Raw genomic sequence first — 14,873 nt, 5'->3', positions numbered from 1 at the left:
TCTAACTCTCTTACTCTCTTCACTTGAATGCTTTATCCCTCTTCTTAGATTGTTTCCCCAATTAAGATAATGTTCATCCCTCTTCTGTTGTTTATTGAATGCCTTTCAAGCATCTCGTCACGCTACATCTGGAAAAACACAAACATAATTGCTTGTTTCCGTTCTCTCAACATAATTGCTTGGTTCAAGCATTTGATCCATGATATGCTGCAAATTAGAAATCTCGGCATTATGGTTTTGAACCCAGATTTGGGGGTTTCAAACCCAGAAATTAGGGTTTCAAAACCCAGAAATTTCGCAAAATAAACCCAGAAAGTAGGGTTTACAACACACAAAATAGGGCTATGAACAAATAAATTATGGTAAAACTAAATAGATTTGCAATTAAACCCAGAAATTCGAGAGCCATGTTATCTTTTCGCCAGAAAATTTTACCCAGAAACTTTGAACGTTATGATAGAACTTTTCTCCAACTACACCTCTGCCTAAGTACAAATCCAAGCAAATTATTTGGGTTGACTCCTTTGCATTTTGTACGTCTACATACCGAATTGCTCGAAGCATCTTATCGAGCCGCTTCAATGAAACAGCCTTAACTCGGACATAATAACAACTTGAAAAGGAGCATTTTTGCTTGATTCAACAAGCTCAAATTTGGGGGAAATTTTAGAGTAAAAATTTGATTTTGAATGTCATGAAAATGAGAGAAAAATTTGGGTGAAAAGTGGAGTAACATGAATGTTGTCTAAATATTATCACAGGGGCATAACGGTCATAAAAAATAACTTTTCACCCGAAAGACGAAATGGGTGCAACTTTTGAACTGAGAACATTTTATGGGAGTAAATTATTAAAAAGTTTTCATAAGGTTGTTATTTTAGAAAAGTGGTTTATAAAAGGGAGTAATTGTTAATTTACTCTAATATGTATCTAACATGCCAAATTATGTGCTAAATCGCCCTATTTAATTTATATCGTAAATATAGTCCGGTTATCTTAGGATTCAAAAATTAGTCATCACTCAATTTTTGACAATAATTCAACTTGTTTTATCATTTATGCTCATTTTTGACCTTAAAATCATAACCTTTTATGATATAAATCCAAATTAAATTAAAATAATTTCAAAATTTGAATTTTAAATTTTTGAACATTATGGAAAAATTCCATGATACTCATAATGTCAAAAATCAAGGTTAAAATCTTCGAATTTATTTCGAGAAAATATAGTTGCATTTAATCGGTTTTATCAAATAAAAAATCTAAAGCATATGAAAATTAATATAAAATGTTCCAACTTTAGATCTGATTTGTGGGATAATAATGCCACCTAAAATAATTTTCTCATGCGATGTAATTCATTTTAGCTATTTTTGCTAAAATAGTCACTATTTATGTCATTTTTACACTAAAAAATTCATAAATCATGCAAAATGAATCAAGTTCATCTAAAATTTTACAACCAGTGAGTAAAATGTGCATGTGACAACATATTAAAATTTCATGGCCTGTTTCGAAGTTTAACTAATTTTAACCATTTTAGGGCTTTTTTCAGCATTCCTTTAGCAAGGCTAGCGCTGGTTTTTTCGCTTTCTATTCAAAAAGGCCGGTCGGGACGGAATCCGCGAACGTCCTGCGCACCCCCTTTTTTGTAAGGCAGGAGAAAGAAATCCTCAACCAGAACCACATTTTATCCTTTTGCGTGCGGTATATGTTCGAGGGGAAAAAAGACCTCTTTTATGTTTTCTGATCGGAGCGCAAAAACCGGGATTTTAGTAGTACGCGACATGCCTTCTTCTTTTTGAGTAGGCGGAACCGGGAAAGCGCATTCCGTCAATAGGAGGACGGCTTAAGGAAGATCAGAAGAAAGGTCAACTGTAAATCCAAAAGCGCTCAAACTGAATCACGCCAACGTTATGGAAGTTCCTAGATTGTGTGAAATAAGAGTAGTACCAAAGGCAGCGCCTCAATATCTATCTCGCGACTTTTCCAAAAAGAGCGTAACTTGCTCATAAAGTCTCGTAAAAGATGGCAATTGGAGGCCCCTTTTTGTAGAAAATTACCTCCATTTATGTCATTTTTATCTCATAAAAATTATACATCATGCAAAATTAATCACATTAATACGAATTTTTACAAACAATAAGTAAAATATGCATGTGAGGTCATATAAAAAATTCAAGGTCAGAGACAAAGTTTAACTATTTTTAGCATTTTAAACAACATTTTAATCAATAAAATGTAATAAAATTACTAAAAAACATTAAAATGAGCTAAAAAATATCATAAATCATCAAAATGACCTAAATTTATTTTAGGACCAGCATATATGACATGCAAAAATTTTCGTGACTTTATCTTCATAAATCACAAATTTTAGTTTTAATTAAGTTACAAATAACTCGGAAAAACCAAACCGATTATGCATGCAACTGTTGGAGTATGTGTCCTCAACAATAGTGCGATCACATGTATAAATCTCAAATTAAGAATACATAAGGGATGATTCAATTATAAGTCAACTGATCAACATTAATCAGTAATAATTGGCTGACTAGCGTTTGACGTTATTGTCGTGTTGACGGTGGTGATCAGTTGATCCCTTAAAGTCACACCTAAAGGATGAGACCCAAATAAATAATTAATTAATTGTATTCGATACGGATTAATTAATCCCTTATTTATATGAGTTGGATTTTGTATCTTATTGTAAAGTGATTAAATAAGATTCGATTTAGTGGATTAATATATTAATTTACTAAATTATGTTGAGGTTTTATAAATATTTTGAGGTAGAGGTAATTAGTTATTTACATTTAAAAGAGGTTGTAAATTTAACTAACTAGCTATTATGAGACCCATTATATGTTGATATAATGGTAAAATATTACTCAATAAGTTGAGTGAATATATGTTTATTAATTTGTCACATAATTGTTATGTGATTAAATTAATACTTGATTATGTAAGATAATTCAACATAAGACTATTAAGCATTTATAGGACAAATGTTATAAGACAAAAATGAACCCATATGTATTCAAGTGCACCGTCCAAAATGGTGAGCATGCTTGAGTTTTTGGTTGTCATTTTGTTGTTGGAAAGATGCTCCAACATCTTATGACATGCGTTATTCATGCTAGCATACCACCTACACATAAAGAATATTGCATAAGACAAAATAAGAAAACCAAAATGCTCTACATAAGGAGCATTTGGACGGCACATGTAAAAAATAAGAAGAGAATAATTGTTGTTCTCATTTTTACTCTACCTTTCTCTCAAAATATCACACATGCAAATCCTCTAAACTCATATATACTAATTTTACTAATGTTTAGCAAATATTACTAGTGTAGTAATATTAGTTATATTAAGGGAATATTACTACCTAATGTCAAGTTAATATTAGTAGTAATTTTGGGTCAAATCTTGGGTGCAATTAAAAGGAGGGCTCCTAATATAGAGTCTTGGAGGATCATCCTAATACTTATCATAGCTCAAGAACAAGTGAAGGTAGGAGAACTTACTTGTGCCCATTTCGTGCCATACAACAATGTAAGGAACATTGTTTTTCCTTCCTTATTCTTTTATTTTGTTATGCATGCACTAGATCCACTATGACAAATTTAATATGTTGATTAAATCACTATTATAAATGTCTAATAATAGGTATATGAACCTAACAATTGGTATCAGAGCATAGAATGTTGCATGCATAATCGATTTATAGTTTTTTCGACTTATTAGTAACTTAATTAAAACTAAAAATTTGTGATTTAATAGATAAAGCCACGAAATCTTAATGCATGTTGTATATTATGGTCCTAAAATGTATTTAGGTCATTTTTATGATTTATGGTATTTTATTGCTCATTTTAATGATTTTTAGTAATTTTATTACATTTTTATGATTAAAATGGTATTTAAAATACTAAAAATAGTTAAACATAGTCTCTGATCTTGAAATTTTTATATGACCTCACATGAATATTTTAATTATTGTATGTAAAATAAAAATGATTTATATTGCATGATTTATGATTTTATGAGATAAAATGGCATAAAAGGAGGTTAAAATGGTTAAAAATAGTTAAACTTCGAAATAGGCCATGAAATTTTAGTATGTTGTCACATGCACATGTTACTCACTGTGTGTAAAATTTAAGATGAACTTGAATTATTTTGCATGATTTATGAATTTTTAGTGAAAAATGACATAAATAGTGACTATTTTAGCTAAAATAGCTAAAACAAATTACATGGTATGAGAAAATTATTTTAGGTTGCATTTATATCCCACGTATCAGATATAAAGTTGTAAAATTGATTAGATTAATTTTTGTATGCTTTAGATATTTTATTTGATAAAACTGATAAATCGCAACTACTTTTTTCTCGAAATAAATTTGAAAATTTTAACCATGATTTTTGACATTATGAGTGTCATGGATATATTCCAGAATGTTCAAAAATTTAAAATTTAAATTCTGAAATTATTGTAATTAAATTTGGATTTATTTCATAAATGTTATGATTTTGGGGTCAAAATGAGGATAAAATTATATCAAGTTGAATTATTGTCAAAAATTGAGTAATGACTAATTTTTGAGACCTAAGAGTGTTAGGATAATTAACTTGGACTAAAATTAGTTTTTAGTATTAATTTACGATTTTAATAAGTTTAAAAAATCGTGAATGTCCATAAAACCGGGTTATATATATGATATAAGTTTAAACAAGGCGATTTGGCACATAATCTGGCATGATGGACACATATTATAATCCTGCATTTTTCATTGATGAATGTCATATTTTATTTATGTAATTTTGAATTATGTAACTTTATCTTAGTATGGCCTTAGTTTTTTAATCGATATTACCCGTAATGTAAGGGGATATTGATTCGCTTGTAATTTAATGTGATCTCGTATCACTTTTTATTTTTACTAGTTTTTCATATTACAAATGTATAATAGGAATAACTTTGTATTTTATTATTATTTGTAATTCCGGAGTTCCTTCAAGACGGTGCCATTCGGAAAGGCGTTTCGACAAAGACGGTGTCCTAGGAGGCGTGCCACTTGAAGATTCAAGGGATCAAAGGAGTTGGTTTCCGATTATGTAATAAATTATTTGAGTTTCTATTTTAGGAAGGCCATACTTGGAATTTATTTTTTGCCTTGCATTTCTTTTAATATGTTGCATGCATTGCCAAATCGCCATAACAACACATGCATATCATATCGAGTCTTCGACCGTGTCAATTATAATTATCGATAATTCGACTTTTAGCTCACTTAAAATTGATAGATAATAAATTGACAAGACCTTTACATTTAAAAGATTGAGACTTAGTCTTGTCAAATAGTAGGAGCCCATGAATCTCAATTTCATAAGGGGTACAATAGGATTTTTCGGGGTGCTTTTATTGACGTTGGGTAAGTGGGGTAATAAGTAGTTATTACACTTGGAAAGTTTGGTTGATCTCAATGAAGGTAGTTTGTAACCGTAGCCGCAATAGGTTCGGGCTAAAGATGAAATTAATGTAAAATCATCGACCGAGAGTTCTAAATGCAGAATCGGTTAAGAGGGTTAACCTACCAAGTTATATTAATAAAGGTATAGAAGGCCCGTTGGCTCACATCCAAGTTAATATGAATTTTGGATCTCAGAATCATTTATTATAGTTGGGTAGAGGTCACTATATAAATGCTATACTTGTATTTACAAGTATTATAACGATAAATGTTAATTGTTTCCTTCATCTCCGTTTTTGTAGTTATTTTTCCGCAATGGATTCATCTAATACTCTTACACCGATCACCATTAATTCGTGGCTCCAATCATTCAATGAAAAATGCTCCTTATATGACAATGATACGACTAGAGAACTACGCTTTGACATTGGTGAGGATGGAAATCTTTGCTACCTTACCACTTCCACACCTCCCACTCCCATATTCACGCCCACCTCTTTGGTAAGAGAATCTTGTGAGGATAATCTCACAAATTCCATGGCATCCTTGTTTGTAGAAGCAAGGAGAAATATTATATTGAGTGAGAGTTCTAGCAAGAATGTCATTGCACCTGAAAGGCGTAATGGTATTATTAAAGGAAAGGCAAAGAAGGGTAAGAAACCCAAACCCAATAATGGATTGGAAGTGGATAGTGAGACTACCACAACCAAAACCAAGAAGGGTGCCCAATCCTACGATGAATGTCATTATTGTAATGTCATGGGCCATTGGAAGCGAAATTGCTCCAAGTATTTGGGAGATATCAATGTTGGACTTGACGCTCCACTTGGTAATATTTCTTCCGAAATATTTGTTATTGATATAAATTATACTTCCACCTCAACGTAGGTATTGGATACCGGTTGTGGTTCTCACCTTTGTAATCATTTACAGAGGCTTAGAAATGTGGAAAAGCTAAACAAGGATGATGTATATCTCTGACTAGGAAATGGAGCTAGGGTAGCCACCACTTCAAGAGGGACTTATGTACTTGTTTTAGCTAACGGCTTTGAGTTTTACTTACATAATTGTTATTTTGTACCTTCTTTATCGAAGAACATTATTTCCGTTGCCATGTTAGACATGGAAGGATTTTCTTTTGCTATTAAGAATAATTGTTGTGAAATTTCTAAGAATAACTTGGCCATAGGCCAAGGCACTTCAATTAATGGCATTTATGTTCTTGAAACTTTAAACTCGAGCAAAGATATCTATAACATACAATCCAAAAGACTCAAAAAAAGTGATCCAAATGAATCATACATTTGGCATTGTCGATTAGGTCACATAAACGAGAAATACATCAAAAGGCTAGTGTCAACTAGAATTATTGGGCCATTTGATTTTCAATCACATGGAATATGCGAATCTTGTCTCCTTAGAAAAATCATTCGTGCTCCCTTTAGTGGTAAAGGGACACGAGGAAGTGATTTATTGGGACTAATGCACACCGATGTATGTGGTCCAATGAGTATCACCGCTAGGGGAAATTATGACTACTTCATCACTTTTACCGACGATTTAAGTAGATATGGGTATGTTTACTTAATCAAATATAAAAGTGAAGCTTTTGAGAAATTTAAAGAATTTCAAAAGGAAGTAGAGAACCAATTGAATAAGAAAATTAAAGCATTACGATCCGATCGTGGTGGCGAATATCTAAGTAATGAATTTGATTCTCACTTATGGATTTTGACCTTGTGTCACTACCTATAAGATCAAACTAATATGAGTCGGGTTGAGTTGTCGAACTCACTTTTGGTGATTTGCAATCCAAAACGGACACATTATTTTAAACGAAAGGTCAACCTAGAGATACTTAAAATAACAAGTCTATTTAACAAATGACATGGATCAGACTGACATATTACATGAATCAAACTGCCATAATAGAGCTGGTCTATTTATGAGCTGACACGTCAGTCTAGACAAACTTGTATTACTTCACCATATATGTTTGTAGCTCACAAAGCTATCTCTTAAGAAGATAGAAGTATTTCTAAGAAATAGAGTGGGAGTAGATCGTCACAAACATGTCTTATAGTTAATGTGTTACTTTTTGAAAGTAATGGAACTATAATCTATTGAGATAGAGTGGGAGTAACGTACACATGTCTTATTGTTAATATGTTACTTTTCGAAAGTAATGGAATTATGACCTATTGAATGATCAATTGCGAGTAGTCCCAAATCGACTTTGTTGCATAAAAGCCATATTATTACAATCCAAAAATTTTTTTTTTATACTCAAGAGTAGATTTACTTTAAGGCGATGGTCTCTTTAAAGTAAATAGAGCTTTAGAATACCTAAAAGTATAGATAGACATGAAGATGTTAATCAAGATAAATCATGTTAGGAATTGCCACATTTCATTTGATGAAGAATGACAAATGATATTAAAAATTCGCTTTTCTAAAATTGGAATTTAGAGAAGGATGTGTACGGAACACAAAACCTTAGATAAAGATCTAAGAATCCTAACATATTATGCAAAGTTTACATAAGCGATCCTAGAATGGTCTTAAGCAAGCATCAAAGGTTGTAATAATCATACTTTTTGTTCATGTGATAATTGAGAATGGTTTCATTCACATTGTTGAAAGAATCATGTTTATACATGAAATTAAGTTGGAGCCAGAATTATTTTTCCCATGTCTTATATGTTGATAACATACTACTCATTGAGAATAATGTACCAATTCTCTCCTCTGTGAAAGAGTGATTGGGAGACTAGGAAAAGGTGCGATGTATTCTAGATTTCCGAATCTATGTGTTAAATTTGAGAGAATATTGGCATAGAGTCGAGAGCCTTATGATGATAAGATCTTTCATATCTTAAACATCAACATATCAAGAAGGTTTTTCTTATTGATGAAAGTGGGATTACTTAGAGCCAGTAGTAAAATCACCCACTGAACCTGAGAGTTGATGGACGCATGAAGTTGAATCCTAATGTTTCCGCCATTGGATTAATCATGTATCCAATAACATGTGCACACAACTTGATGACTTGTATGCCTGGTGCATGACAAGTCAATAACAAGTCAATTCAAGTGAAGATCATCAGATAGTCGTCAAGGACATCCTTGAGTTCTCTAGGAGGACTAAGGGTTCATTCTTGTGTTTGGAAGAGATGTTGGATTATGTATCGAAGAATACACAAACTTAAGTTTCCAAACTTATTGAGATGATTTGAGATCTCAGGCTGGACTTGTTGATGATTATCAAAAGTGCAAATAGCTAGAGAGACCTTAAAGTGTCAGTCATTGCAATTCTACGAACGGAGTCTGACTACATTTTGATAAGGATAAGGTGGTTTATAAAGGAACCATTAGTAGGTCTTTCCACCAAAGATCCTATCACAAGTTATATGATAACAGTGGGAGTATCTTTCAAGTTAAAGAACCCAAAGTCTAGTTACAAGACTAGATATGTACTTGGAAAATTTCATTCGAGATTACATCGATAGAAGGAAATTATAGTTTTTCGAAGTCGGAATGGATGATGTACTTTCCAACCAAATTATTTTTGCAAGCTTGATGAAATCACCATGAAGTTTCATGGATTTTATATGCTTTAGATTATAAGATGTGCAGTAATAATATTGTATTGATTACTGATATATGATAAATCGCATTTATCATTTGAGTTTTATTTAAAAAATATTTTATTACTGTGTTATATCCAAATGGGTTGTTGAGACAATATTGAACCCCATTGAAGTGAACTGAATTGACATAGTATGTGCCCCTGGTTACTTATAGGAGGTGACGTCTCGAAGTGACTAGAGTGTGATGCGATTGATGGCAAGTTCAAATGCCATAGAGTCGTAAGAGATGGCTTGTCAATCACATAGGCAGACTGTATGGGACACTCTGTCGGGCTGTGACCGCTTATAGAGTTCTGGAAATTCATAAAGCCTGGTCGTGGCAAGAGCTACTATATTATTCTTATGAGTCGATTCTTTTGACTAGAGACTATTCGCCCAAGTTGGCACAAGTTTCTGATTGGCTTTGATTTATACTCTACGACTGTCATAACTGAAGTCAAATGAGTATATTTTGGGTTATGATGAACTGTGGCTATACGAAGGGAATAGTGCGATAGGAATTGTCCACCCCCTTGTCAGGGTTGTTTGAAAACTCAGGGCCACTCGAGGAGTAGTGAACTGAAAATGCGTGGCCACGCTCGGATGGTATCTACGGTAGATAATTCCGGTCAGTCAGTTACTCTCCAGATCGAGGAAGCCACTCAAGATATGATCAAATGCAATTACGACCTACAAGACACCTTGCATTGAGTGGGAGATTGTAATAGGACAAGAGAATTGGTGACGAACACTTGTCTCGGACAAGTGGGAGATTGTTGGAGTATGTGTCCTCAACAATAGTGCGATCACATGTATAAATCTCAAATTAAGAATTCATAAGGGATGATTCAATTATAAGTCAACTGATCAACTTTAATCAGTAATAATTGGCTGACTAGAGTTTGACGTTACTGTCGATATGACGGTGGTGATCAGTTGGTCTCTGAAGGTCACACCTAAAGGATGAGACCCAAATAAATAATTAATTAATTGTATTCGATACGGATTAATTAATCCCTTATTTATATAAGTTGGATTTTGTATCTTATTGTAATGTGATTAAATAAGATTCGATTTAGTGGATTAATATATTAATTTACTAAATTATGTTGAGGTTTTATAAATATTTCGAGGTAGAGGTAATTAGTTATTTACATTTACAAGAGGTTGTAAATTTAACTAACTAGCTATTATGGGACCCATTATATATTAATATAATGGTAAAATATTACTCAATAAGTTGAGTGAATATATGTTTATTAATTTGTCACATAATTGTTATGTGATTAAATTAATACTTGATTATGTAAGATAATTAAACATAAGATTATTAAGCATTTGTGGGACAAATATTATAAGACAAAAATGGACCCATATGTACTCAAGTGCACCGTCCAAAATGGTGAGCATGCTTGAGTTTTTGGTTTTGCCATTTTGTTGTTGGAAAGATGCTCCAACATCTTATGACATGCTTTATTCATGGTAGCCTACCACTTACACATAAAGAATATTGCATAAGACAAAATAAGCAAACCAAAATGCTCTACATAAGGAGCATTTGGACGGCACATGTTATAAATAAGAGGAGAATAATTGTTGTTCTTATTTTTACTCTACCTTTCTCTCAAAATATCAAACATGCAAATCCTCTAAACTCAAATATACTCATTTTACTAATGTTTAGCAAATATTACTAGTGTAGTAATATTAGTTATATTAAGGGAATATTACTACCTAATGTCTAGTTAATATTAGTAGCAATTTTGGGACAAATCTTGGGTGCAATCAAAAGGAGGGCTCCTAATATAGAGTCTTGGAGGACCATCCTAATACTTATCATAGCTCAAGAACAAGTGAAGGTAGGAGACCTTACATGTGCCCATTTCGTGCCATACAACAATGTAAGGAACATTGTTTTTCCTTCCTTATTCTTTTATTTTGTTATGCATGCACTAAATCCACTATGACAAATTTAATATTTTGATTAAATCACTATTCGAAATGTCTAATAATAGGTACATGAACCTAACAGCAACAACCATTTGCTCTGATACCACTTGAAAGGATACTATACCCTCTAATTAAACTCATTTAATTTTAGACCTAAATAACTCTTTTAATTAGATGTTGATCTTATGCATGCATAACAAATTATTATTAGAAAGGTAAAGAAAATGTTCCTTACAATATTCAAAACGGTTTTAAGGGAACAAGTAAGAACACCTTTCTTACTTGTTCTTGAGCTCAAAATAAATGGATGATCCTCCTTGTCTCAATAGTGTGAGAACCTTCTGTTAATTATACTTTGTACCAAGACTAATCCAAAATCTCTACTAATATTAACTAGATATTAAGTAGAAATATTCCCTAGTTTTACTCTAATATTACATACATTACTACACAAGTAATATGTAGATTAATATGAGTATGTGGAGAGTTGGTGTATTTGATGTGACCATAATTAGCGCATATTTAGTCCCCGAATTAGCCTTGTTCCCATGCTTTTTAGTGCATATTTGGGTCATTTATTGTCTTTAGTTCTTTGTTTTGCATATTCTTTGAGGTTTTGTGTCCTTGGTAGGAAAGGAGTGCAAACCTTGCATTTTCATGGCAAAATGAGACTAAATTGATTGAATTCAATGACCAAGCATCAAGGAGAGACAAGATTAGAAGGCCTTTGTACATATTATAGTAGATGAGCAATGTTGAGGAAAGATCCTTGCATCCCCAAAGAAATCCCAAGGATTTTATGAAGAAAAGGGAAGAAAAGAAGAAGAAACAAGACTGAGGAGCAATCCGTGCGGATTGTCCTGAATCCGCCCGTCCCCAGCACCACAATCCGTGCGTCTTCCCCCAAAGACGCCCGGGTAGCAGCTACCAGAAGACGTGCGTCTTCCCCCAAAGACGCCCGGGCAGAGACCGTTGAATCCGGCCGTCCCGTGCCTAAGACGCACGGATTCCAGTCCAGCACAAATCCGTTTCTTCAAGCTTCAAAGAAAGATGCCCTTCCTTCGAAAAATACCGGCGTTTCCCTGCTCAAATCTCAAAAGTGTAATTACTAGTTTAGCCCTTAGTTAACCCTAATGCATCCACCTAATTTCCACTATAAATACCCCATTAGTCTAATTAGAAGAGCATGTTCTTCTTATCAATTCTTAGAGTAGTTAATATCAATCAAATCTTTCTTTAGTTTTGTAATCAACAATTAATCAAGTTTTAATACAAGTTTTATTTCCTTAATCTCTCCTTTGTTCATCCTTTATTTTGGGTAATTGAAGATTATTTGGGTTATTGGGAGATTGACAACCTCTCAATCAAGCATCAAGTACTTCTTTTATTCTTTGCTTTATTATTAGAATCATTAGTAGGTATAATTCTCTTAATCCCTTTTTAATTATTGTTAATTACTTTCATTTGTTCATCATGTTTCATTTTGTTGGTATGATTGACAACCTTGCTAGCATGATCAACATGATAATGAGTGAGTAGTGACCTAGCTAGGGTTAATGGGTAATTAGGGGAAACCAACATGGGGAATGATTCATGCTTAAATTAATATACTTTCATGGTTTATTTGCTTGCTTGTTTTGATCTCAACTCATGCACATGTTATGTTTGATGAAATGCGAGTCTATGAATCCTTGCATTTTTTTTACCCATCACCTATCTTTTCAATGAGACTTGTAAGACATAAACCAACTCGAGTCTCATTAGACCATGCATGTTGTTGAGTAGGGAAGACTAAGTCGACTTGTAGGTGTTGTACAATCTAATCGATTCGGCTCCGGGACCCAAAATTTCCTAGGATTGTAAGATATAACCCAACTCAATCCATCACAACAATAATTGCTTGCTTATAATTTGAGAACATGTTTGTATGATCAATTTCCATGATTCCCCTATGACCCCATGACACCCTAGTGATTTTTATCAATTGTTTACAACCCTTTTAATTCATCTTGCTTGTTTATTTTCATTGCTATTTAGTTTAGTGGCCTTCTACATCAACCCAAATTGTAACACCCCTAAGACACCACTAGTTTCAATAGAAATATCATCTCAATTCCCGTCCCTTGGGATCCGACCTTTACTTGCCTCTTTACTAATTGTAGAGTTGTTTGTGAAGCTATAAATTGTGTTTTGGTCTAGGTGCTCCTAACGACAAGTTACCGAAAAAATTTAGTCCCGACCAAAAAATGGCGCCGTTGCCGGGGACGGTGTTAACTTGATTTAGATTCTCTTATATTGTTATTAGTTGTGTCTTTCTTTAGCTTGGGGAAGTAAAACTCCTCAAGGTTTGTTCTAATTGTTTTCGAGTTGTTTGATATTTTGCATGTCTAGAAGGTCACAAGGTGATTTGTCACCTTTTGATCGTGAAATTGAAAGAACTTTGACAACCAATAGAAGACTTGCTAGGAGAAATTTGAGAGGTATTAGTGAGGTTGTAGATATTCAACCAAATATTGAGTTCATCAACCCTTTTGCAATAGAAGGTGAGGAGAACCCAACACAAAATACCACACAAAATGCCTAAGTTTTCATCACATTCCGTACCCACCGAGGAGAACCTACCCAATGGTACTCCCACACCACAACATTTGACCGGAAATTTTATTGCCAAATCCGCCTTTATCCAATTAGTCGAAAGGAGCCAATTTGGGGGATGCCTAGTGAAGACCCTCATTCTCATATGGAAACCTTTTGTGACCATTGTGATGCGATTTCTCAAACCGGTGTAACTCAAGACCAAATTCGATGGGTCTTATTTCCTTTTTCTCTAATTTGCACCGCGAAACAATGGTTAAAGGGCCTTGATAAGGCCACTCTCGGAATTGATTCTTGGAAGAAGTTGGCTCTAGCTTTCTACAAAAAATTCTACCCACCGGAAAAGACTAACATGCTAAGAGCTCAAATTACGGGCTTTAAGCAAAGGGATGAAGAATCTTTGTATGAAGCTTGGGAGCGGTTCAAGGGAATTTGTCGCTCATGTCCTCACCATGGACTTAGCGAGTGGTTCTTGGTACAACAATTTTGGAACGGTCTATATGAAGATTCAAGGAACATTGTCAACATGGGATCAAATGGAATGTTCACCGAAGTTGATGACAATCAAACTTGGAACAAAATTGAGGAAATGGCGGTCCATAACTCACAATATAGTAGACCTCGCAAGGCTACTAGAGGAGGAAAGCATGAAGTGGACTCCGTTACTCAATTGGGTGCTCAACTTAGTGCTCACATTGACACAATCAATTTGAAGTTTGAAAAAGCTATGGCTAGACTTGAAGAAGCCTCAAAATCACCAAAGCATCATGTTAATGCCATGACGGCATCTTCATCAATCCCAAGTGGGATATGTGAGAATTGTGGAACTTTGGGACATGACCAAAGTGAATGTAGGGGAACAAATGAACAAGTGAATGCTTTCCAAGCATACAAGAGTGGTACCCCTTATTCCAACTATTACAATGAAAACACCAAATTCCATCCAAATCTCTCATACAAAAGCCAAAATGTTCAAAACCCTCAAACAACATACACCCCACCTCCCATGAGAAACCAAAATCAAAGACCCTTTTACAACCAAAACCAAGGTTACGAAAATCAAAATCCATATAATCAACAAAATGACCAAGGTTTTGATGTTCAAAAAGCGGTCCTTCAAATGCAAAAGAATCAACAAGAATTTTTCACTCAAATGCAAAAAGATAGTTAAGCAAAGGAAACCACCATCAACAACATTCTAGCTCACACCAAAATGTTG

General features: G+C 33.7%; 1 non-coding gene across 1 annotated transcript; it reads right to left on the bottom strand.

The window, feature by feature from the left end:
* Positions 1-14,006: 14,006 nt before the first annotated feature.
* Positions 14,007-14,113, bottom strand: LOC141597593 (small nucleolar RNA R71). The gene has a single exon (XR_012522821.1). It is a non-coding gene; the product is annotated as a small nucleolar RNA R71 (small nucleolar RNA).
* Positions 14,114-14,873: the final 760 nt, after the last annotated feature.

This window comes from Silene latifolia, chromosome 8 (assembly GCF_048544455.1).
Source record: "Silene latifolia isolate original U9 population chromosome 8, ASM4854445v1, whole genome shotgun sequence".
NCBI classification, from domain to species: Eukaryota; Viridiplantae; Streptophyta; class Magnoliopsida; order Caryophyllales; family Caryophyllaceae; genus Silene; species Silene latifolia.
The sequence above is the reverse complement of the archived record's forward strand: the minus strand, read 5'-3'. Positions and strand labels throughout refer to the sequence as shown.